The sequence below is a fragment of the Chlorocebus sabaeus genome, chromosome 7, assembly GCF_047675955.1.
Source record: "Chlorocebus sabaeus isolate Y175 chromosome 7, mChlSab1.0.hap1, whole genome shotgun sequence".
In the NCBI taxonomy this organism is placed as follows: domain Eukaryota; kingdom Metazoa; phylum Chordata; class Mammalia; order Primates; family Cercopithecidae; genus Chlorocebus; species Chlorocebus sabaeus.
In genome coordinates, this window is record NC_132910.1 from 134,876,526 (window position 1) to 134,898,736 (window position 22,211).

The following is a 22,211-nucleotide window of genomic DNA, read 5'->3' on the forward strand; positions in this document are numbered from 1 at the left end:
GGTTATGATAGTAAATTTCATGTTACATGTTATTATAATAAAAAGCAAAAAAGCTAATAGAAAAAAATACTAAAAATACTCAGTTAACCTCAGAGAAGGTAGGAAAAGATTAAACGAAAGAATAAAAACAGATAGGACTGATAGGAAACAAAAAACAAGATGGTGGACTTCAACCAAAACACATTAACAATTATTAGATGTAGCGTACTAAAAATTTCAATGAGCAAGGAAGTACTGCCAAAAACACTTGGTCTTCCTAGATTGACAGGAAGATGGTGATAAGCAATTGTAATACTTTGTCCTAGAATACTAAGAAAGGCTTATGTCATAGAATAGACTGGCTTTGCTCAGAATCCAGGTAAATTGTGAAGATACATTAATGAAATCAATGGTTGAAAGAACCTTAACTCTGTGTTCTGCTGATGTAGCGGAGATTACTAGTTGCCCACTTAATATCCTTTCTCTCCCCTTTCTGCACAACACAATCTTTAAAAATTATTATTAAATAATTCCATTTATATAAAGCCCAAACAAATAAGCAAACCTAAAAAACCTAAATCTTAATATTGAAAAATATATACATATTCAGGTAATAAAACTCTAAAGAAAAGTAAAGGTGTAATTCCAGTAAGAATTAAGTAGATAGTTACCTTGGTGGAGGTGGGGATAGGTGGTGACCAGGAAAGGGAAGGAAGCGGCCTCTGGAATGCTGGAAATGTTGTTTCTATCTGTTGACTTGAGTGGTGGTTCCCATGACTTTTTCTTGATGGCGTGTGATATCCCTTCTTCCTTTGAAACAGGGGGGCCAATAAGATGTGAGCAGAAGTAACTGACTGTGGCTTCCAGGAAATCTGTTTCGAAAGGTTTTATTCTTCCTGGAGGTGTAACCAGTATGCTCTGCTCCTCTGTTCTCCTTGACTGTGCAATTTTCAAACAATGGCTGGAACTCCAGCTGTCTTCTTGGACCATAAGGCAACCTTGAAGCTAAAAACTATATGCTAAAGACAATAGGATGAAAAACCAGAAGAACCCTAATTCCATGACGCCTATGGAGCCACATTTCTAGCCCTGGACTGCCCAGCTCAGGGTTTCTATTGCTTGAGAGAGACATAAACTTCTCTCTTAGTTAAACTACTGTTAGGTTTTCTCTTTTTTTTTTTTTTTTTTTTTTTTCCTTCTTGAGACAGTCTCGCTCTGTTGCCCAGGCTGGAGTGCAGTTGCACAACCTCGGCTCATTGCAACCTCCACCTCCCAGGTTCAAGCAATTCTCTTGCATCATGAGCAAGAGAATTCTAGCCTCCTGAGTAGCTGGAACTACAGGTGCCCGCCACCACGCCCGGCTAATTTTTTGTAGTTTTAGTAGAGACGTGACTTCACCATGTTGGCCGGGCTGATCTTGAATCCTGACCTCAGATCATCCGCCCTCCTCAGCCTCCCACAGTGCTTGGATTACAGGTGGGAGCCACGGTGCCTGGCCAGGTTTTCTCTTAAATGCAGCCAAATCCAGTTCTAATGGACGCAGCCAGTTTAGAGGCTCAATATCCAAAGGATTACATCCATAAAGGAGTGAAATTGAACTGAAAGTTGAGATGGCCTCTGGCCATGTCTAGCCAATTATTGATCCAATCACCAGGCAGAAAAATGTGTGAGGGAGGAGGGATATATGCTGGCTAAGTTAACTGACTCTATTTAAAACAAGAATCAAGTTCGTGTCACTACTCTGCTCAAAACCTTCCAGTAGCTCCCAGTTCCCCTCAGAGTAGAACCCTGAGTCTTCTCAGTTTGGCTAATCGGGTCCCTTACTTTCTGGCTTCCTATATTTGTTTCCTGTTGTTTCCTTAACAAATTGCCACAAATGGAGTGTCTTAAAACAACAGAAGTTATTCTCTCAGAGTTCTGGAGGCTAGAAGTCCAAAATCAAAGTGCTGGCAGGGTTGATTACTTCTGGAGGCTCTAAGGGCGAACCCCTTCCACGCCTCCCTTCTGCCTCATGGGGACGTCCGGCAATCCTTGGCACACCTTGTCTCATGGCCCCATTGCTCCAATCTCTGCCTCCATCTTTACCCTGCCTTCTCCTCTGTGTGTCGTGTCTCCTCTCTGTCTGTCTCAAATCTCCCTCTGCCCTTCTCTTCTTATAAGTATACTTGTCACTGGACTTTGCCTGCCAGATGATCTAAGACGATGTCTTCATCTCAAGATCTTTAAGTTCATTCTATCTGCAAAGACCCTTTTCTCAAAGAAGGTAACATTTACAGGTTCCAGGAATTAGGGTGTGTATATATCTTTTTGGAGGTGGGGGCAGGAAACACCATTCAGCTTACTGCATGTCACTCCCCTGCTCAAAGCCTTCCAGTAACTTCACATTCCACTCAGAGTAGAAATCAGGGTGTTTCAGCTGGGCTTGGTGGTGTGTGCCTGTAATCCCAGCTACTCGGGAGGCTGAGGCAGGAGAATCGCTTGAACCTGGGAGGCAGAGGTTGCAGTGAGCCGAGATTGCACCACTGCACTCCAGCCTGGTGACAGAGCGAGCCTCTGTCTAGTAATAATAATAATAATAATAATAAAAAGAAACCAGGGTGTTCATTTTGGTCAACCAGCCCTATACTACCTTGCCTTCCATTATGCTGACCTCCTTTCCTACTAGTCTCAATTATGCATGTGTCCCACTTGTAGTAACCTCCTTGTTGAGAGTAGCTCATGGCAGACATTCTGGGCCTTTGCACTGGCTATTTCCTCTACCTGGGAATGCTCTTCCCCCTGTATCCACATCGCTCCCTCATTTTCTTCAAGTCCCTGTTTACATCACATCTTCTTGATGAGGTCTAATCCCATCTAAAATTGCAACCATGCATCCTGAAAAGCTTTATAATGCTTTTTTTGTGGTTTGTAATATTTAATAGGTTTATCACCTTTTAATATACTATATAGATTACTTCTTTATTGTGGTTATTGCTTATGGTCGGTCTTTTGTATTCTAAGCATTGTTTCCAATATGCAAAAATAAGGAAATCTTTCCATTAGAGAAATCTTTCCATTAGAGAAATCATGTATATAGTTTTCAAAGCTTTTTCATTTTTTTTGAATCTCAGTACAAATAGGTAGGGCCATTCTCACTTTTCTCTGTTTATAGATGAAAACATTGATATCCAGAATTAAGTGTGGTTGCATTTATGCACTGTTATTTCCTTAAAATAGTGTCACAAAAACTTCAATAAAATCACAGTATAAGCAAATTTTGAATTCAAATACCCCAGAAAAAATAAAACACTACATAATTACAAAGCTGAAAGCCAGTGAATTGTAAAATGTTTTTATACTATTCCCACAAGCTACCACCATATGAACAGGAAAACAGAAATACCAGCCCCTGCTTTCAGTGTCCTAGAAATCATGCTGCTATTTACAGGTGTTGGAACTTCCAGGAGGGATTTCTGTGTGTGGTTGTCAGGCCGGTCTAAGCCAATTTGTCCCTTTGGCAACGGTCAGGTTGTTACGGTGGACACCAGCAGCCTCCCAGGTTAGAGCTAGGTATGGGCTATACAAGCCCAGCCTCAGACTACTAGTTGGTCTGTCAAAATGAAGGCAAGGCTATATTCTTCCAAGTGGACAACTATTTATTAGTAAGCAGGCTAAAAATAGTTTGGGTGCCCTGCAGTACAATTCTGACACTAACCATCTGGAGTTAATATCAGATTCCTTATGTTAGGAGCACTGCCCCCAGGACGATTGTCCCCATTTCAGATGTCAGCTGTAATTTCAGGTCTCCAGACCACCTGTGCCCTGACCAACTAACTAGCTATAAATCCCACAACCCCTCTCAGGCTTCACAATTCTCCAGAACAATTCCTGGAATTCAGGAAGGTGCTAGATTTATAATTACAGTTTTATTATAAAAGCTGCAAATCAGGACCAGCATAATGAAGAGACACATAGGACAAGATCTGAGAGGGTCCCAAACGCAGAGATTCCATACCCTCTTCCCATGAAATCACAGCGCGTCACCCTCCTGACACATCAATGTGTTTGTCAAACAGAAAGTTCCTCTGAGCTTCAGTGTCCAGAGTTGTATTATGGTTTCCTGACATAGGCATGATTAACCAGACCATTGACAAAGGATTAAACTCAGTCACCAGCTGCTCTCCCCTCCCTGGGGATCAGACTGACTCAAAGTTCTAACCTCCTGAGATCACATGGTTGGTGTTTCTGGTGACCAGTTCCCATTCTGAGTGGTTTCATTAGCGTAAATCAGATGCAATCCAAAAAACCTCATGAATAATAAAGATGCCCCTATTATTCAGGAAATTCCAAGGACTCAGAGTCTCTCTCCCAGGAACTAGGGACAAAGGCCAGTCCAGTGCTTTATTACACAAGCAGTTGCATATCTGTTCTCCTTAGCTTGGTGAGATCTCTTTCTGTCCTCAGGCAACAATCAAGTTCCCTGCATGAACTCTGAGATCAGCCAACCTTGGGATAGAACTCATGACAGAGTCCTCTGCTACATGCAGTGCCCAGAGGGCATGAGTTTTGGATGTGGGCCCCACCCCCATAGAATCTGGCCTGATTCTGATCCTTCAACCAAGCAATGTGCTGGGATCCATTCAGTCTTTTTAGGTGACTGTATTTTTTGAACACCACTTATTTTATCTATGGAAAATTATTTCTAAAATGCCTTATGCTAGCTAATGAAGACTTCGTATCTATTATAATAAAATAGAAAACATTTTCTTTAACCACCTCTGATTACAAATTTCTGTTCAAATGCTGAGTGATTACCCCTGGAGTATAGATGAAAGGTAATTCATGTACCCATATGTGACGGTTAATATTGAGTGTTGGCTTGACTGCACTGAAGGATGCAAAGTATTGATCCTGGTGTGTTGGTGAGGGTGTTGCCAAAGGAGATTAACACTTGAGTCAGTGGACTGGGAGAGGCAGACCCACCCTCAATCTGGGTAGGCACCATCCAATCAGCTGCCAGCATGGCTAGAATAAAGCAGGCAGAAGAACATGGAAGGACTTGACTTGCTGAGTCTTCCAGCCTTCATCGTTCTCCTGTGCTTTATGCTTCCTGCCCTAGAACATCAGAGTCCAAGTTCTTCAGCTTTTGGATTCTTGGACTTACACCAGTGGTTTGCCAGGGGCTCTTGGGCCTTCGGCCACAGATTGAAGACAGAACCATCAGCTTTCCTACTTTTGAGGTTTTGGGACTCAGACTGGCTTCCTTGTTCCTCAGGTTGCAGACGGATGATTGTGGGCCTTCACCTTGTGATTGTGTGAGTCAGTACTCCTTAATAAACTCCCCCTTATATATACATTTATCCTATTAGTTCTGTCACTCAAGAGAACCCTGACTAATACAACATATAAGTTACACTTCCTATTCTGAAGTAGGTTAAGTAGTTTATGTCATAGACAATGGAACACTCTTGTACTAATATTTTAATACACAGTGACATTATAATTTTTATTAATAATGCCATCTATGTGTTTATTAGTGGGGCTCATGCTAGCTGAGAAGAAAATGTACTCGGAAAGTCAACTTTGAAATAGAAATTCTGTGTGTTAAAGTGCTAAGAAGCTGGGCACACATAAATACCATGTTGTCCCAGACTGTTAATTAAGACGAGAGCACCCTGCAAGGTATCAGAGCTCAAGGTGAAAAGAAGTAGTAAAGAAAGTGTTCACAACAATCATTCTAGTGTCAAAAGAAAAACCTTAGCCAATTTAAGTTTAACAGAGTTTAGCTGAACAAAGAATGACTTGCCAGTCGGGCAGCCTCCTGCACCACAGTAGGCTCAGAGGGACTCCAGGGCAGTTAGATGGTGGGAGAAGACTTATGGGCAGAAAAAGGAGAGTGATGTACAGAAAACAGACGTGAGGCACACAAACAGCCAAACTGGTTACAGGTCAGCATTCGATTTACTTGAACACATTTCGAACAGTTGATCCCTTTTGGCTAAAATTCAGTGATTGGCACAAGAGAAGTGTTAAATCAGGTTTAGCCTAAAGCTGCCTCCTCACCTGCTTTAAATTTGGCCTAAAGGTTTCTCTGTACATCATGAATTATAACCTAAATAGAATTGTAAACAGCCTGTAACCTACTCTTTGCCAATCACCCAGTTTTGGCCAATCAAATATGACCAACAAATATGGCCAATCAAATATGACATATTCAAATAAGGCAAACATCGATCTGTAATCAATCAGCAGTTTCTGCACCTCACTTCTGTTTTCTGTGAGTCACTTTCCTTTTTCTGTCCACAAATCTTCTTCTGCCATGTGGTTGTGTTGGATTCTCTCTGAACCTACTGTGGCTCAGGAGGCTGCCAGATTCATGAATTGTTCTTTGCTCAATTAAACGTTTTAAAGTTTAATTTGGCTAAGGTTTTTCTTTTAACTGTAGGTTGCAATCTGTTTACACCTCTATTTAGGTTATGGCTCACTGTATACAGAGAAACCTTTAGGCAGAATTTAAGATATGTAAGGAGGCCACTTTAGGCTTCACTTGATTTAACACTAGGTTTATGAATACACAGTTTATATTTATTCTTATTAGGATAATGGTCTTTATTTGTGCATGTTTTAAATTGAACAAGTCCTCTAAGAACACAGTCCTTAAATAAAGGACAGCTACCTTCCAACTGACTAGATAGGAACACATGGGAACTAAGTGGAATAGCTAGAAACAGTTCATCAGACTCCTCTTCTCACATCTGGGCATCATATTGGCTACTTCATGGTGGGAACCAAGGTCTTCTCTTTATTGCTGTGAGTCATCACTGGGTGGGACCAGCTATCAGCCTTTACAGGGATCCCAGGCTCATTCCTGCTGCGCAGACCCCTGCTCTCACCTCTCTCCAGGACAGATAAAGGCTGAGACCCACCCCACCAAAATTCAAGTCAATAAGGTCTGGGCTAAGACTGGGCATCTATCTATCTATCTATCTATCTATCTATCTATCTATCTATCTATCTATCTCTCTATCTGTCTATCTAGCTATCATCTATCTATCTGTCTATCATCTATCTATTATCTATCTATCTACCTATCATCTTTCTATCTATCATCTATCTATTATCTATCTATCATCTATCTATCTATCATCTATCTATTATCTATCTATCTATCTATCTATCTATCTATCTATCTATCTATCTATCTTTCTATCTAAGCTCCTCATATGATTTTGATCAAAAGTCAGGCTTAGGAACCATTGCTGACAAAGACAGCAATGAGTTACCCTGAACAATGCCGTGACATCATCAGATTTGCATTTTACAAAGCAGGCTCTGGAAGAAGTATGGAGGTGACAACAGTGCTGGTGGAAGCAATGATAATAATAATACAGCTCTCCCCCTCATCCTCAGGGGATACGTTCCAAGACCCCCAGTGGGTGCCTAAAACCACAGATAGTATGGAGCCCTATATATGCCATGTTTTTTGATCTGATAACTCAGATACCTGCTAAGTGACTAGAGGACAGAGAGTGTATCAGCGCCAAAGGGATAATTCCCTTCCCAGGCTGGTGGAGTGGGACAGTGCAAGATTTTTGTCCCCAGTTCCTGGCACAGAGCTCCTAAAAACTCTTGGAATTTCCTGGGTGAGAGGAGCTACCTTTGTTACCCGTAATAAGCTCTTTTCAATCATACCTGAGTTTATGCTAATGAGGTGACTCTTTGAGGGTGGGGCTGTTTACCAGGGGAGCCAACCCTGTGATTGGAAGGTTGGAACTTTCAGCCTCACCTTCTGGACTGCCAGGTGGGGAGAGGTCCTGGAGACTGAGTTAATCACCAGTGGCCAATGACTTCATCAACCGTGCCTATGTAATGGAACTCCCATAAAACCTCTTAACAATGGAGTTCAGAGAGCTTCTGGGTGGGTAAACAACTGGAGCTGCTGGGAGAACGGTGCCCACAAAGGGGGCATGAAGCTCTGCACCCCTCTCCTTGCCCTGTGCATCTCTTACATTTGGCTGTTTCTGAACTGCATCCATTATAATAAATCAGTAATAGTCAGTGGAGTGTTTCCCTGAGTTCTGTGAGCTGCTATAGTAAATTATTAAATGTGAGGAGGGGTCATGGGAATCCTCAATTTCCAGCCAGTCAGCCATAAGTGCAAGAAGTAACCTGAGACTTTTGGTTGGTGTCTGAAGTACAGTGAAGTCTTCTGGGACTGAACCTGTGGGGTCTCCACTAACTCCTGGGAGCAAGTATCAAACTCATTAAATTATAGGACACCTAATTTTGGTGTCCACAGAGAACTGGAAATTTGCTTGGTGGTGGGGAATGTATAAAAGCCCCACACACTTAGTATCAGAAATATTGTGAGTATAGAAGCAGTTTCACACTTTGCCTTCTGATACAAATGAAATCAGGGTTCAGAGAACCCTAACAGCACATAGCTTGAAGTGCTGGAACTGAAATCCAAACCCAAATCCCTCAGATAGCCTATATGCTAAATATCTTAGTTATCTTGATTAAATTGAGAGGGAGAAATAGAAAAATCACCACTAGAACGCTACAGAAATAACTGTGCAGACAGCACCTACGGGTGGATGCTAAAATTATTGGGAGAACCAGAAAGCCAGGAAGTATTTGAAACTCCAAAGGATGGGGTGTGTCAAAGGGACCCAGGAGCCAAGCTAGGAGAGCACTCACTAACCAAAGCTGAAATCACTGGAACCACCACGTAGACAATGGAACATTGGACCATGACCCGAAGTATGAAATAAATATACAAGTCTACACTGGCACAATAAACCATGGAATAAATAAATAAATATGCACACAGATGAGAAGTGATAGATCTTCCTTAAAAAAGAACTTCAGACAATATATGTGGATGCTACCCAGCCAGGAGAAGGAGCTCAGTCCCCACTCCTCTCCACTGAGGGTGGGACAGAGCTACAGACTCATTTCCAAAGAATAGAGTGGGGAAAGGGAAAAATAGCAACTGTGCAGTGGAAAAACCTGGCAAACACGACATTAACCAGGTGACGAAGGTTACTATCACCTGTGGTGTCATGTAGATGTCACATATAGTGAGGTGGGGGGGCACTTTGTTCTGTGATGTTCTTTCCAAAACTTCCTAACTCCCATGTAATCAAGGGGAAACGCCAGATAACCCCAGGCTGGCAAGTATTCCTTAAGATTGTCAAGGTCGTAAAAAACAAGGGTAGACCAAGAAGCCAGAGGCAACTAGGGAGAAATGGCAACTAAATGTAATGTGGGATCCTGGAGAGGGTGCTAGAACAGAAAGAGGCAGTAAGGAAAACATCAGCAAATTCAAATAAAGTCTGTGGTTTAGTTAATAGTATTGTACCAATGTTAATTTCTTAGTTTTGGTACTATGGTTATATACAATGTTAACATTGGGGTTAGGTGGGTAAAAGTTTTATGGGAGACTCTGCATTACTTTTGCAAATTTTCAGTACACCTAAAATATGTTCAAAATTAAAAGCTAAAAAAAATTAAATTGAAACCAGAAGCCTAGTCATCAGTAACAGAAACCTTGAGAATACAAAACAATTGAGTAACAATTGCCCTTTGTTTAGAAGCTAGGAGAAAAGGTTGTTTCTCATAAGAATTAAATCTACGCTCACTCAGCATCTTGCCATAGGAAAGTTTCTACGTCTCTTTACTAAAACAGGTTAAAAGATTTTCCGTAGTATCAATCTATTTGTTCCCATGACAAACAGTTTATAGTCTTGTGACCAAAAACAAAACAATCTTGTTAATGGAAACCATGAGTGCTGTAGAAAGCTGTTCACTTGAAGATACAAGCTATAATTTTCAGAGAAGTTTGGTCACACTCACCCTCCTTGGGAAGATGAGTCATTAACCTCTTCTGATGTCTGGCACTGATGTCAGTCTAATGTGCTCAGACAGTATAAAAAGACGGTAAAAATTTTCTCAGAAATAGAACACAGCTTATAGGCATTTCTTCTTATTTAAAAAGTAAATTTAAAATTAAAATACTGTCTCATATATTATTTGAACTATAGCTCAGTACATCAGTTTTTCTTGACACCTGAGAGGAGATATATGCAAAAAAAAAAAATAGAACACAGAGGCTTAGTAACCAGAATATGTAATAAACTCACCAAAATCAATCAGGAAAAACGTAAGAGAAAAGGCAACAAATATGAACAGTCAAGCAACAGAATCAGAAAATATGAGCAGCCAAAGACCTTCCAAAAAGATGTTCAGCCTCATAGTAAATCAAGGAAAATCAAATGCAAACAACAAAGACACCATTTTCTCCTCCATCAGATTAGCACAAGAAGCTCTCACACAGTGCTGCTGGGACTGTAAATTAATAACGCCGTTTTGAAGAGCAATGTGGCATTATCTAGTAAAGTTGAAGCCACACTTACTCCTGCACCTTGCAATTTCATTCCCGGGTACTTACGTAGAGAACACCGCAGTCTTCAATGAGAAATCGATCACTGCTTCTGACACTAACAAATGACTTACTCTGGTCAAGTCATTTCATTGCTGCCTGTGCTTCAGCTTCCTTGTCTGTAAAATGGAGATGACATTCATGTTTTTCCCATAGGGTTATCATGGATATTGAATGAGTTAATTTATGTAAAGCAAGGTCCTTTACATATGGTGTCGGACCCCATAGTAGACACTATAAAAATGGTAGACTCCACTCTCTATCTCTGGCCCCACCCACGGTCCCCATCAGTGGAGGAGATAAAAATCTTGGCACACCACAGTCCACTGTGCCCAAGAGAAGCGCTCATATATTCGCTTGCACAAGGAGACAGGCACGTGGAGATTTATTGCAGCAGTATTTGAATAACAAAAAACTAGAAATAATCCAAATGTCAATTAACAAGGGTATCAATAAATGGCATCAGTAGTTATATAATAGAACACTATACATCTGTTTAAGAGAATGAACTAGACTTAAGTGTCTAGTTCTTGAATAATCTCAAGACCAATGTTAAGTGAGATGAAAAACAAGCTGCAGATGGATGCATGCACTATAAAATGTTAACATGTAAATATGCAGCCCAATGTGTTCTATAATAATAGTACAAACACCATGAAAATTATAAATAGCAAAATTAGAATTGGGAGCTTCTCTATAATAATTGTACAAACATGAAAATTATAAATACCAAAATTACAATTGGGGGCTTCAACTTTCTCTATAATGTTCTATTTACCTAAAAAAACAACTAAATGTGTGTTTATGTATATATATATTAAACATATATATATATTAAAAAGTGACCATTTAACAAATGTGAAGGTTGGTTCATTGATGTTGTTTATATTATGTGCTCTGATTTTCTATAGGGTAGAAACATATTATAATTTTATTTTTTAAAAAATCAGCAGGCCTTGGAGATTAATTGAACAGGTGGGTGGTAAGGGAGAGGAAATGGTCTTGGGTGACTCCCAAGGTTCTGCCTTAAATGATGGAGTGGTGCCATTTGTCAAGATCAGGACTCTAGCAGACCTGCCATCTTTAAGCAATCACTTCATCATATAAATCAGAAAAAGGAGGGATGTTAACCTAATTCAAACCATAATCCAAGGTAACAAAAGAACTTTATCTTCAAACTAGAACTAGGGAAGTGATGTCAGCACAGCCGTCAAGAACGAGCAGTTCTGAGTCCTGGCTCAAATTCTCTGGTACAAATGACCTAATGTTCTTTCTTTATGTCTTTGCCAGATAAATACAAATCATCATGTATGTAGAGGGAAGTAAGATGGATTATTTAATAATTATAAGAGAGTTGAAATGTAAAAACGCATTTAAAACCAATAAAAACTGCTTAGTGATTTGTAAAGAAAACTGGAAAAAAATGGTTAGTCAAAGGAATATGTTTGAGTTTACATTTAAAATGGGCAATATGAAGGAAAAACATAGTAGCATGTAACTGAAAATGCCTTGACAAAGAATTGCCGCATCCTGGTTGCTCCTGGATGGGGAAGAACTGCTTTGAAGAAAGGAACTGGGAGCTCAGAATTATGTCATTGTGAACAGATTGTAGAGATAATCAACCTGACTTTCTCACTTTGGAGAAAGTTGAGCATCATATAGGTGAAGGAACTTGCCTGGGGGAACATGAAGGATGGTTGAGTCTGCAGTAGATATCATCCTCCATAGTAACGCTTTCTCAGATGATTTATTCTGATTCTCCTCCCACCTCACCACATTTTATTGTTTATTTGCCAGTAATACATTGATTACTTGCTTTTAATGGTTCAGTTCCATAATTTCTTATTTGAAACTCTTGGGGTCAGTTATGTTTTGGAATTGAGGTGTTTTTCTGATGCGAGAGAGGTAACATGGTGCCTGTAGAGCACCTGCAGTGTTCATTTAGTACTTCCTTGATTTCATTCATCAGTGTTTTCTAATTTTCTTCTTAAAGATCTTATACATATTTTGTCAGATGTGCAATTAAATATGTCATCTTTGGGGATGCTAATATAAATAATATTGTATTTTTAATTTCAAATCCTACTTGTTCATTGCTGGCATATAGGAAAGCAATTGACTTTTGTATGTAAACCTTGAATTTAACCACCTTCCTATAATTGTTTAATAGTTCCAGAAGGGTTTTTTCATTGTTGTTGATCCTATTAGATTTTCTACACAGATGACTGTGTCATCTGTGAACAAAGGCAGTTTAATTTCTTCCTTCCTAATCTACATTCTTTTCTTCTCTTATTGCATTAGCTAGGACTCTCAGTACAATGTTGCAAAGGAGTAGAGAGTGAGGACACACTTGTCTTGTTCCTAATATCGGTAGAAAAGCTTCAAGTTTCTCACCATTAAGAATGTTAGCTATAGGGTTTTTTAAGATATTGTTCGTCAGTTTGAGGAAATTTCACTCTGCCTAGTTTACTGAGAATTTTTAGTGTGAATAGGTGTTGGATTCTGTCAAATGCTTTTTCTGCATCTATTGATATGCTTGTGTGATTTTTTTCTTATTTAGCCTGTTGATGTGATAGGTTACATTAATTGATTTGCAAAAGTTAAACCAGTTTTGCCTACTTGGGGTAAATCCCACTTGGTCATGGTTTATAATTACTTTTGTACATTGTTGGATTTGATCTGCTAATATTTTATTGAGTATTTTTGCATCTATGTTTATGAGAGAGTGTAGAGAAATGGTATGATTTCTTTCTTAAATGTCAGAATTCACCAGTGAATCTATCTGTGCCTGGGGCTTTCTGTTTTGAAAGGTTATTAATTGTTTATTTGATTTTTAAAATAGATGTTGGCTTATTCAGATTGTCTATATCTTCTTGTGTGAGTTTTAGCAGATTATATCATTCAAATAATTGGTCCATTTCATCAAATAATCACCATTTGATAATAGGTTATCAAAATGTAGGCATAGAGCTGTTCATAGCATTTCTTTATTATCATTTTAATGTCCGTGGGATCTGTAGTGAAGTCCCTTATTTCATTTCTGATAGTAATAATTTGTGCCCTCTTTCTTTTTTTCATAGTTAACCTGGCTAGAGGCTTATTAGTTTTGTTGATCTTTCCAAAGAACCAGTTTTTTGCTTTATTGGTCTTCTCTATTATAAATTTCTTATTTTCCATTTCATTGATTTCTGCCTTTACTTCTTATGATTTCTTTACTTCTGCTTACTTTGAATTTCATTTGCTCTTTTTCTTTCCAATTTCCTAAAGTGAAAACTTATATGATTGATTTTAGATCCTTCTTCTTTCCTGGTATATTCATTTAATGCTATAAATTTCTCTCTAAGGACTGTTTCATTGCATCCCACAAATTTTGATAAGTCATGTTCTCCTCTTCATTTAGTTCAAAACATTTTGAAATTTCTCTTGAGATATCTTCATTGACTCATGTGTTATTTAGAAGTGTGTTAATGTCCACATATTTGGAAATTTTCCAATTATTAAATGTTACTGAGTTGTAGTTTAATTCCATTGTGGTCTGAGAGCAGACATTGTATGATTTCTATTTGTTTAAATTTGTTAAGCTTTGTTTTAGGGCCCAGAATGTGATTTATTTTGCTGAATGTTCTATGTAACCTTGAGAAGAATGGACATTCTGCTGGTGTTGGATGAAGTAGCCTATACATATATTCAATTGATTGATGATATTGTTGAGTTCAAGTATGTCATCTTTATTGATTTTTTGCTTGTTGGATCTGTCCATTTATGATAGAGGGGGCGTTAAAGTCTCCACCCATGAAAGTGAATTTATCTATTTCTCCTTGCAGTTCTATCAGCTTTTGTCTTGCATCGTTTGGTACCCTGTTGTTAGATTGTATGTATGCTAAGGACTGTTATGTATTCTTATAGATTTGACCCTATACAATGCCTTCTTTGTCTTTGATATAGCTACCCTGGTTTCTTTTGATTTGTTAGCGTGATACACTTTTCTCCATTCACTTAATTTTCATTTATATATGTCTTTATCTTTAAAGTGGGTTTCTTGTGGACAATATAGAGATGGTCTTGTTTACTAATACCACTCTGTCGCTGTCTTTTATTTGGTGGATTTGGATCATTGATGCTTAAAATGATATTTTTATATAGTTGGATTAATGTCCACCATATTGGTTACTGTTTTCTGTTAATATTTGTTGCCCTTGTTCATTGTTCCTATTTTTGTTGTTCACTCTTTTCCTGCCTTTTGTAGTTTTAGTTGAACATTTCATATGACTCTATTTACTCTCCTTTCTTAGCATATTATCTGTACTTCTTTTTTTACTTCTTTTAATGGTTGCTCTAGACTCTACAATATACATTTATACTGAATCCAAGTCCACTTTCAAATAACAGTATTCCACTTCATGGGGAGTGTGACTACCTTATTATAACAAAATAATCCAAATTCTTCATTCCTGTTTCTGGTTTCATTGCTTTTATTAGTTCTACTTATATATAAACATGCATAATAATATATATATGTGTGTGTACATGTATGATATTCATAAACATACATCATCAAATACATTATTGTTATTTGGAACAATTTTCTGTTACATCAATTAAAAATAAATAAAAATAAAAATTTGGGAGAGTTTGTGTTTGTTTGTTTTTGTTTGCTTGTTTTGAGACGAAGTCTCATTCTGTTGCCCAGGCTGGAGTGCAATGGCACGATCTCAGCTCACTGTAACCTCCACCTCCTGGGTTCAAGTGATTCTCCTGTCTCAGCCTCCCAAGTAGCTGGGATTACAGACAGGTGCCACCACCCCTGGCTAAGTTGTTTGTATTTTTAGTAGAGACGGGGTTTTACCATGTTGTTGTTCAGGCTGGTCTCAAACTCTTGACCTCAAGTGATCCACCAGTCTTGGCTTCCCAAAGTGCTGGGATTATAGGCATGAGCCACTGCACTTGGCCACAAGTTTTTATTTTATCTCCACTCACTTTATCTTTGATGCTCTTCCTTTCTTTATGTGGCTCCAAGTTTCTGACATATTTTCTTTCCCTCTAAAGAACTTCTTTTAACAGTTTTGCAAAGCAGGTCTACTGGCAAAAAAAAATTCTCAATTTTTGTTTGCCTGAGAAAGTCTTTATTACTCTCTCACTTTTGAAGCATAATTTCACAGGGTACAGAATTCTAGCTTTTTTCCTCTCTCCCTCAACACTAAATATTTCACTCCACTCTTTTTGCTTGCATGATTTCTGAGGAGAAGTCCAATGTCATTCTTATATTTTTTTTTCCATAGGTAAGTTGTATTTTTCCACTGGTTTCTTTCAGAATTTTTTCTTTATGTTTAATTTTTGTGGTTTGAAAATGATATGCCTATATGTAGGGGTTTTTTTTTGGCATTTTTACTGTTTGGTATTCTCTGGGATTTCCAGGATTTGTTGTTTGGCATCCAATATTCATTTGGGGGAAAATTTCCATCATTGCTATTTCAAATATTTCTTCTGTTCCTTCTTTCTTATCTTTCTGAAATGCTCATTACACACATGTTAAACCTCTGGTAGTTGTTCCACGGTTCTTGGATACTCTATTCTGCTTTTTTCAGTCTTGATTTTCTTTGTTTTTCAGTTTTGGAGTTTTCTATCGAGTTATCCTCAAGCTCAGAAATTCTTTTCTCAGCCATGTCCAGTCTACTAATAAGCCCATCAAAGGGATTCTTCATTTCTGTTAGAGTGCTTTGGATCTCTAGATTTTTTAAATCTTTCTTAGGACTTCCATCTCTCTGCTTACATCACCCATCTGTTCTTGCATGCTGTCTACTTTATTCATTACAGTCCTTAACAAATTCATCATATTGTTTTAAATTTTCAATCTGAAAATTCCAACATCACTGCCATGCCTGGTTCTGATGCTTACTCTATCTTTTCAAGTTGTGTATTTTGCCTTTTAGTATGCCTTGTAATTTTTCCTTAATAGCCAGACATGATGTAGCAGGTAAAAGGAACTGCTGTAAACAGGCCTTTAGTAATGTGGTGGTGAGGTGTGTATGTGTGGAGGAAGTGTTCTATAGACCTAAGATTAGGTCTCAGTCCTTTAGTGAGCCTATGCTTTGGACTGTGCTTCTCCATTTTTTTCTTCCCCCGTAGGTAGGACAGGATGGTTAGAGTGGACTGGAGTTCAGTATTGTTTTCTCCCATGTGGAAGGCTGGAGTCAACTGAAGTTGGTTGTTTCCCTTCCTCCAGGTCAGTTAGGCTCTGGTCATACCCCAGCAGGTGAGGGTGTGGTTAACTAGTTTCCCCTGAACTGGGCCTTGTGAAGAAGAACAGAGTGCTCTGGCATATTTCAAAATGGTTCCTTTTCCCTTCCTTCTGCCAGAGAACAAGGGGATTTTTCTCCATTATCTACTGTGAGAACTTGGTAGGGCTCTTGGAGGTAAAATTCATGAAAGTGGTTGGGGGCGTGGTCACCCAATGACTGGGTCTGCTTGCAGCTTTCAACTCCTAGCTTGTCCACATTGAGTCTCCAGTGTTTGTCAATTACAGTTCATATTTCCCTACCACAAAACCAGTTCCCAAGGTGGTCTCTGCTCATGAGTCTACTCTCATAAGCTGTAACTCCCCATATTTCCTATCTGTCTCTCCAATCTTGGGGGCAGCTATTTGCCCTGTGTCCTCAACTAGCTATGGATCCACGAAGAGTTGCTGATTTTTTAGTCTGTTCAGATTTTCAGTTGTTGTTAGGATAGAGTGGACAGAGTCATGATTTCTTTTCTTTCTTCTTCCTGGTTTTTTTGTTTGTTTGTTTGTTTTGAGACAGGGTCTCGCTCTGTCACCCAGGCTGGAGTGTAGTACATGATCATAGCTTGCTGCAGCCTCCGACTTCCAGTCTCCAGAACTCTTCTCACCTCAGCCCCCCAGTAGCTGGGACTGTAGGCACAAACCATCATGCCAAGCTAACTTCTTTTCAATTTTTTGTAGAGATGAGGTCTCACTATGTTGCCCAGGCTGGTCTCAAACTCCTGAGCTCAAGCAATTCTCCCACCTCGGTCTCACAAAGTGTTGGGATTATAGGCATGAGTCACTGCACCTGGCCAGAGTGGTGATTTCTAAGTTTTGTACATGCAGAACTAGAAACCAGAAGTACCTTCAGAGCTTTTTGAATTCCAGAATAATGGTGGATAGGAGCATAAACTTTGTGCTTAGAGGACTCTAAATGGATCAGGTAAGGATATATACTTTGCTATTAGTCCATAGGGCTTGGTCAGGCCTTGTCTATGTAAAGCATTGTTAGAAAGGGCAGGTCCTGCCTATATCCCAATGATATGCCATGGCATGGGAAACTAAGAAGGTAAGAATGCCTAGAAACAAGTACAAGAAAGGAAGGAGTTGCTAATCTGGAAAACAATAAACATGTACGTGGCTGTCAGTTAGGACAAAATTACCAACTGTCTTTGTTTTGTAGGATATTCACTTAAATCTCAGTGATAAGCATTTGGCCACTCTTAAGAAGGCCAAGCCCCTTCTAAGTATTCTCTTCCACACAGGCATGCTCAGCCTTGAACCCCTACCGCAGAGAAGACGTTATGGTAGCCATTTTTGTGTTACTTGGCTATCTTCCGGAGGCTTAACCACAGCTGATTGGGCAAGGATGGGTGACCCAAGAGCAGCCAGTCCAACAGTGTGAGGAGAAGGCCTCACGGGATCCCATGAGCCATCACCATCAAATTCTCTCCTCTGGGAACTGGAACTTGGATCCATGTTAGACATAGAGACATACGTGAGCCAAAGCTGCAAAGAAGTAGGAACCACAAATAAGTAGAGGAATTAAGATGGCAGAGAGGAGCAAAAGAAGAAAGAGAAACAGATGTATGTGGAGAGACTGTCCATAACCTAGACAAGAAGGGTGCGGCCAGGACAACTTTTGCCTTGGATCTTTGCTGGCTTCATTTCTAGCCAATGTCATTTTTTCAGTAAATCTCCTTTTTCATGAGGGGCTCTGAGTGAGACTCTGATCTTTCTACCACCACCAAATACTAAGGCTACTAGCTGCCAAGCCACACAAAGTACCTCTTTTCTCTCCAGGGTTTCACCAGTGGATTCCAGAAAGCGGGCTCCAGTTTCCTTCCTTGAGAAACTTTAAGGATGTCAATTAGACAACTGCTTGAATTAGTTCAAGTGGAGCCGGAAGTGGCCCAAATCACCTACAAATACACTCTCTAGGCCCGTGTTTATTCAGTCAAAAGAGTTTGTTCTTGGTTTGACCCAAGTTGTCCCCTGATTGCAAGAGGCTGGACCATACATTTAGTTATTGAGAGCCCATCCTCTGAAGAGATACACAGATTGAAGCAATTTGCAAATACAAATATATTACAGAGACAGTTTATTGTATTGAAAATAGTGACTGTTTTTAAACACCAAATGCTGTCATTATGTAAAATCTGTGCAACACTCTCAGATCTTAAGTTATAAAAGAGCTAGACACATACATCACAGAGAATATATATTCCAACTCAATGTATACTACTAGGAACTGAAGTTTAATTTTAAATTGGGTTATAGAAAAATCCAGTATAGTAAATAAAACTTTTTAAAAGTCTAATGGGGATATCATTTCCAGGAATGTAATGAATTAAATACCAAGACTGACCTACTGGCTAAAACAACTAAAATGCTGAGTGATTTCTTTAAGATATTTGTTAAATGTATTAATAAGCTGTCAATAGAGAAAAGAATCACCGGAGGCCAAAATCAAGTGAACACAAGAAACCAGAGTGATCGGAACACTAACATCAGTTATCAACGGGAACACACTTGTCAAGCTGATGACCTAGAGTTTGCTTTTAAAAGTTTCACTCCTAGCAGGGAACAAGAGACAAACCCTAGGCCAGCTAAAGATGGGAAGTCTTACAAAATCATACAGGCAGCATGCAAAAACCATCACCACCAAAAAGGAACACACACACACGCACACACCCCTCACCCCATCATCAACAACAGTCACCATGAGAAGACAAGAAAGGAAAACCGCCTGCCTTAGCGTGGAATGATGGGATGCCTGAGAGATGAAAAGTCCCCTGAGAATTCCGAATCACAAGCCAGCTCTCAGGTGAGTTTGAACCTCAATTCACATTACCATGTTGTAGAATAAACCCCAGGAGAAGAACGTGGCCTTAGATCAACGGTCTCCAACCTTTTTGGCAGCAGGGACCGGTTTCAGGGAAGACAATTTTTCCATGGCCCAGGGTGGGGGTGGGGATGGCTTGGGATAGACTCTTCCACCTCAGATCATCAGGCATTAGTGAGATTCTCATAAGGAGCACACGACTTAGATCCTTCACATGTGCAGTTCACAATAGGGTTTGCACTCTTATGAGAATCTAATGCTGCTGCTGACTGGACAGGAGGCGGCTGTCAGGCAGTAATGCTCGCCTGCCCACCACTCACCTCCCCTGTGTGGCCTCCTTCCTAATAGGCCATAGATGGGTACTGGTCCACGGCCCAGGGATTGGGCACCGCTGCTTTAGATTACCCTTAGTTGATGGTCCCACAGGTGCCTGTAATTAGCAGATGCTAATTCTCCCTGAAGAAATTCACCTTGAAATTGAGACCCAAAGAATTCCAACACATAAAATTCCAAGGAATAGGAGCCTAAACACACACACACACACACACACACACACATATAAATATGAAATGAGGAACTTCACTGACGAGTGACAGGCATAATAAATAGAATTATCAGGCTGGACACAGTGGCTCACCCCTGTAATCCCAGCATTTTGTGAGGCCGAGACAGGTGGATTACCTGAGGTCAGGAGTTCAAGACCAGCCTGGCCAACATGGTGAAACCCCGTCTCTACAAAATTACAAAAATTAGCCAAGCATGATGACGGGTGCCCATAATCCCTGCTACTTGGGAGGCTGAGGCAGAAGAATCACTTGAATCCAGAAGGCAGAGTTTGCAGCGAGCCAAGATCATACCATTGCACTCCAGCCTGGGCGACAGAGTGAGACTTGGTCTCAAATAAATAAATAAATAAAATAGAATTATTAAAAGTTGGAATTATCAGCCACTCAATACCGTTAGGGCTCAGGACACACCACCCCAAAATATCACTATAGAGACCAGAATATGCCACCCCAAAATATACTTCTGTGGCATTTTTTGAGCTGATGATTTTGAGAAACTACAGACACAGGAGTGGCTCTTGTCCTTTAGTAAAATAAATTTACCTTTGTAAAGGAAATCTATGTCAGTAAAAGCATATGTATCAGGAAGACGGCTGCTCTGGACAACTTTTATTACCTGAGAGACTTTTTTTTTTTTTTTAGACGGAGGAAGTCTCAACTCTGATGACCAGGCTGGAGTGCAGTGGTGTGATCTTGGCTCACTGCAACCTCCATCTCCTGGGTTCAAACAATTCTTTTACCTCAGCCTCCCAAGTAGCTGGGACTATAGGTGTGTGCCACCATACCCAACTAATTTTTGTATTTTTAGTAGAGATGGGGTTTCACTATGTTGGCAAGGCTGGTCTCGGACTCCTGACCTCAGGTGATCCTCTTGCCTTGGCCTCCCAAAGTGCTGAGATTACAAGCATAAGCCACCTCACCCAGCCTATCACCTGAGAGACTTTTTATCTGCCTAACAAGATAATCTTTATTCATCATACATTTCCTCCCCTTACCCTCCCACAACTTGTATCACCATGTCCCCTCAGAAGCCCCAAGCTCCTATTCCTTTCTGTAGCTCAGGATGCTGTATAAGCTTTAATCATCTGACCTTTCCTGGAGTCTCGTATTTTCTGGGACTCCTGTGTGTATATACATAATAAAATGTGATTTTTCTCTTGTTAATCTGTCTTATGTCAGTTTAATTTATGGCTCAGCTAAAGAGCCCACAAAGCTAGAGGGAAGCCATTTTTGCTCTCCTACAATATAAAATACCTGTATTTGATATGCTTAAGAAACAAAAGAGGGGGTAAAAATATGAGTAAGTGGTAAAAAAAAAAAAAACTGTTTAGAACTGAAGCATATATTTAAAAAATAAAAATTCCAAAACTGAAAAGTAAAATAAATACAATAATAGAAAATTAGACAAGGGCCGGGCGCGGTGGCTCAACCCTGTAATCCCAGCACTTTGGGAGGCCGAGACGGGCGGATCACGAGGTCAGGAGATCGAGACCATCTTGGCTAACACGGTGAAACCCCGTCTCTACTAAAAAATACAAAAAACTAGCCCGGCGAGGTGGCAGGCGCCTATAGTCCCAGCTACTCGGGAGGCTGAGGCAGGAGAATGGCGTGAACCCGGGAGGCGGAGCTTGCAGTGAGCTGAGATCCGGCCACTGCACTCCAGCCTGGGCGACAGAGCGAGACTCTGTCTCAAAAAAAAAAAAAGAAAAGAAAATTAGACAAAGCTAAATAAGGCCATTAGTAAACTGGAAAATAGATCTGAGAAAATTATGTAGAATATAGTACAGACAGACATAGAGAAAGAAAATATGAAAGAAAGGTTGGGAAACTTGGAGGATAGACTGATAACATCTAACAAACATTTAAGCATATGTAGAGGAGAAAGTGGTAAAGTGATATATGAAGAGATGGCAGCTGAGAATTCCCCAGAAGGAATGAAAGACAACTATCTAATTCAGGAAGCTCAAGACATTCCAAACAGGAGAAATTAAAAGTAACACTCATCTGGGCAGATCATAGTGAAATTGCACAACACCAAAGGCAAAAAGAAAAATTGTAAAAGCAGACATAGTGAAACAAGAGATTACTCAGCAGCACCAAAAGTTAGAATAGCAAATTATTACTCAGTAGCAACTAGAG

General features: G+C 39.7%; 1 long non-coding RNA gene across 1 annotated transcript in view; it reads right to left on the reverse strand.

The window, feature by feature from the left end:
• The window catches only part of LOC119622341 (uncharacterized), a 35,987-nt gene that overhangs the window by 140 nt on the left and 13,636 nt on the right, over positions 1 to 22,211 (reverse strand). Inside the window, exons 3-4 of the long non-coding RNA XR_005238990.2 lie at positions 10,412 to 10,521; positions 651 to 789 (exon numbers count right to left, since the gene is read on the reverse strand). This is a non-coding gene — a long non-coding RNA (uncharacterized lncRNA). The remainder of the gene's footprint in view (positions 1 to 650; positions 790 to 10,411; positions 10,522 to 22,211) is intronic.